This window comes from Haemaphysalis longicornis, unplaced genomic scaffold, assembly GCF_048455015.1.
Source record: "Haemaphysalis longicornis isolate Haplotype H1 unplaced genomic scaffold, Haemaphysalis longicornis Haplotype H1 scaffold_1, whole genome shotgun sequence".
Classification (NCBI taxonomy): Eukaryota; Metazoa; Arthropoda; class Arachnida; order Ixodida; family Ixodidae; genus Haemaphysalis; species Haemaphysalis longicornis.
In genome coordinates, this window is record NW_027526203.1 from 390,124,087 (window position 1) to 390,128,649 (window position 4,563).

Sequence of the window (4,563 nt, forward strand, 5' to 3'; positions counted from 1 at the left end):
GTTTTTCCCGGGCCGCTCCGCTCCGATAGCAAGGGGTAGCGCCATTGCGCCTGCGTGGTGCGCTTGGGCGCTGGCGGCATTGGCTCCGGTTGCGGTGAGCAGGCCGCCGATAGTGGAGCGGACCGTCCGAAACGGTCAGCTAAAACTCCCTATTATCTGGCCGCGCTAGGGAGCTTCGTTTCCCCTCCTATCTACACGTATGTTGTGTCCGCTCGTCACTCTTCTTTTGCGGCGACATGCCGGTTTCCCTGCTAGGCAGCTAACTATTCCCATTTATTTCTTTTTTCTTCCTGACTCTACTTTTACATTATAGAATTTATTTTGTGTTCACTATTTTCTTATCTTATTTTGGCGTTTAAAATAACCTCGGTCACATCGTAATTTGGCAGACAGCTTCTTGGCCAATCCCCGCGTGGGTATGTGCCATGCTATGAGGCAACCAACCAACATTGGCGCATATCATCATGAGAGGACGGGACTGTATCGAGACGTTCCACGGCTGGCTCTTCCTCGGAGGACTGTGATCTGCTGGCAACATCTCCAGACCTAAACTAGCTGGCCCAGCTAGCTTCGGACCAAGCTGTACTGCCTAGCCCTGGTTCTAGCCTCTCAAAGCTTCCCTGCCGCCTCCGAGACTAAAGAACACTCCAGAGTGAATACCCGCACTGCCATTGCCATCGGGGATATAGCCACGCTGGAAGTAGCCTCCGGGTCAACGGTGCATGAGGCCTCCATCGTAGCTGTTGCCATGGCCAGAGCCGAAGTCTCCGCTGCCACCACCCCAACCACCCTGGTTGAAGCCATCTTCATAGCCACCACCGCCGCCCCTCTGGTTCCAGCCGCTCCCGCCATAGCTGCTGTCTCCACCGTAGCCACCACCGCCAGAGCCATACCTGCCACCACCGTAGCCTCCGTCGCTATAGCTTCCAGCTCCGTGGCCGTCCTGCCAGCTATCACGGCCACCTCGCCCGCCCCGGAATGCCGGCCTCTTGTCTTTCTTGAGGTTCTCCATCTCCTGCCTAGAAAGTGCCTTCATCACCTCTATCAGCTTTCCCTTGAGCATGTGGTGACGCTTCAGGACAATCTTGTCCATTGGGTCGTAGTCGCCATACTCCACAAAGGCAAAGCCACGCTTGCGCCCCGTGTCCATCTCGGTGACCAAGTTGACAGAAAGGATGGTGCTAAATTGAGCAAAGCATTCCCGGAGGTCAGACTCGTCCACGGGGTCCTCCCGGCCCCCAACGAAAATTTTCTTGACGGCGGCCTGGGCCTCGGGCCTCCCCGCTTCCTCTCGGGGAACTGCCCGCTTGGGCTCCACCTCCCGGCCATCAACCTTGTGGGGCTGTGCAGCCTGAGCGCCGTCAACCATATGCGCTCGGCGAAAAGTGGTGAAGCCGAACCTGCGGCTTTTCTTTGTGCTCGGGTCGCGCATCATCACGTGGTCCGCGACCTCGCCCCATTGCTCCAAGTGGCCCTTTAGGCTCTCCTGTGCCGTCTTTTAGTCCAGGTCGCCAATGGAAACCTTTCAGGACTACTCAGAAGGCCCACTCTTTCTGTCTAGGGCACCCATTTCTTCAAAAGAAAGTGGAAGAACTCGGAGCACAGACTCTTGCTGCCGCACGCTACCGGCGACTGCACGGAATGCCACGAACGGAGCGCTGCGAATAACAGTGCTAAGACAATATTCGTTTTCTTTTTACACATTCTAAGGTAAAACTGCAGTTTACATCAGCTGTTTTAACTATAAAGCATCTATAGTAGTGCCGAAATTATGGCATCCCTTAATTCATGAATAACGAGCCTTTTCGGTGTGCGATAATATATTTCCTATTACCCTGAAAAGTTGCATTGGCTGCACTTTCTTCTCTTAACTATATATTTTTTTCTTTTTAGCAAATTTAAAAAAAAATGTCCACTCTATACCCCGTGTTTACTACAACCGTCTGCTAGCCGTAAGTACAATCAAGGTGCCCCGTGACACTATATTGCCCAATTTTAAACCCCTATGCCATTCACATAAGCTCCTAAAGGATAAAATGGACAGAAATAAGCGTGTTTTCATTCATTCATTCATTCATTCATTCATTCATTCATTTGAGGTACATAAACCCCTTGCACGAATACGGTACTAAAGCTTGTGCGTGGTGATTGACCTTCGGTTTTTTAACAGGCTTATTTAGGCACATCGTGGTGATAAAACAAAAGGGAAAAACGGCTGCACTCAGTGGCATTGTCCAAATGCGATAGCATTAAGGGCACGACGGAGGCTGCGCCGGAAAAGACTACTATGCGTTGAATATGTGCAAGGTCGGAAGGGGGATCCTATGTCCCCGACTGAGTCAGGTCCACTTCCATCCACTCGTCACCGACGGCTTGATCAGGAGGAGAGTGAAGATGATGCCGCTCGTGACAGAGCTGCGAGGAGTGTAGCATCGTAGGAGCGTAGTCTAAGGAGTAGACTCCGGACAAGTTGGCAGCAGTTCCAGCGGTCGCCTGTTTTACTCAGCCACCAGAGACTCTTCAGAACGAGTAGCCCGTGCTGATAATTATGTTGCAGGTGCGAGATTTATTCCACCAACGGATTCCAAATGGGCGCAGTGTACGATCATCCTACGATGCAGCAATCCAGAGCCCAGACTTATCTGTTCCTTGCAGGATGGTGGCTATATCAGTAAAGAACTCCACGTTCAAGCCGGAAATCGTTTAGCCGTCAATGTAAATGGCTGTTGGGAGGTGGTGCGGAGCTCTAGTCGTACGTCAGTAAATGTCATTTCGTTGGATGGCCGGTAGGTAACGACAGTGTAGTTCCGCTCTGTCCACGATAGAAAACGACTGGAATAGGCGACCACTCGCTCACTTTGGTGAGAATCAAATTGCAGCAAGACCGCGCCGATACCTTGCCCACAGGCAGAAGTGCCGTCAAAACGACAAAACGCGGGGATAGACCTGAATTCGTCTCTGAGGGCCTGTAAAGCCCGCAGGCAAAAGTCATTCTAAATAAAAGAGGTAAAGGAACACAGGACGTCATGTAAGGGAGATGCCATTGTAGCGAAATTTCGTCCGAATCATCGGATGTAGTATACTAGCCAGGGGAAGCTGCGCAGGTCTTTCCGCTGTAGTGAGCTGGGGAAATTTAGAACGGCCGAAATTATCCCAGGGTCGGGTTGCATTTCATTTTTGCTTATTATGCGTTCTAACACTTTTATCAATTTCCTGGCAAACGTACATTTTTTTATTTAGCTGTAGTCCTGCATTTGAGAGACATGTGCACTTCTTTCCTCAAGACGTTGCACTTCTTTCATCAAGATCAAACGTAGTCGAAAAAAATGCCGTTTAGGTAGCAAACTCTCCAGCAAGGTGTATACGTTCAACTGTCGCGGGCGCATTACACAGCGTGAAAGGCATCGCTTTGAATTCATATATCACGACCGTAGTTGCAAAGGCCGTCTTTTCTTTGTCATCTTCGTACATCGGAATAAGTCAAGACTCGAGAAGTACTCCGCTCCTTAGAGACGCTCCAGAGTACGGTCAATGTGAGACATCGCATAAACCTCTTTGTGAGTTATCTAATTTAGCGCACGGCAATTGACACAAAGGCCATCTGAGCAGGCGCATGATAATCGACACAAAAGCGAACTGAACCGTCCTTTTGCACTAGCACGACTGGCGATGACCACGGGCTCGGTGATGGGCGTACAGCATCGCGCTTGAGCGTGTCAGCGACGTGTTCTATCATTTTTCGCTCGTGCGAAGACATGCGGTGCGGTCTACGTACAATCACAGAGCCCTTTGTTTCGATTCGGTGCACGGCCACAGACGGTTGTTTGAGAGAGCAGGAATCCGCGTGAAAGGATGCAACGTGCTTCTTCAAAACCTTGGGCAATTGTTGCGTCTGCCTCGTCGTGAGGTCTTGATTACCGTTAACAGCAAGACCAGAGACGTCATCAGAGGAAGCGAGATCACGCCTGCGCAAGCGTTCAAGGTGTCGGGGAGGGCAGAAAGGGGTTAGGTGTGGACCACTAAACCGATTGTCACGCTTCTTGGTAGCGAAATTGGCTCACCGGTGGTGTTGAGCGCGGCCAGAGCCGCATATATTGAAGCTCGCAGAAGTTGTGACTCCTCGGTAAATCAAGTGGCTTGATAAAGAAGCTATCACATCGCCTTCCAGAATATATACTGCTCGAGGAAACCGTCAGGGCTTGATCCCAACAAGGTGGCAGAACATGGCCAGTAACGTATCTAGGAAGTTCGCAGAAAATAAAGGCTTTGTGTTCGTAATGTCAAAGGCTCGTTGAAGGCAGGAGATAACGGCAGAAGCTGAAGAATTGCCGTCCGAAAATTACTTCGTGATAGCACTGACACAACCATAAATTGAATGCGGCGACAATTTTTCCCGATGATTACATGTGCTGTAAAAGTTGCGACGGGCTGTACGAGATATCTATTCGCTCTATATAACGAAGGGGACAGAGTAGCGGTTTTACATTTTGTACACAAACACAAAGATCAAAACGCATAACAGGAATACTAGCTCAGGTGTGGACAAATGCTTCCACAAAAATT

General features: G+C 50.3%; 1 pseudogene; it reads right to left on the reverse strand.

The window, feature by feature from the left end:
• Positions 1 to 601: 601 nt before the first annotated feature.
• On the reverse strand, positions 602 to 1,570 carry LOC144160871 (heterogeneous nuclear ribonucleoprotein A1, A2/B1 homolog pseudogene; annotated as a pseudogene).
• Between the last annotated feature and the right edge of the window lie 2,993 nt (positions 1,571 to 4,563).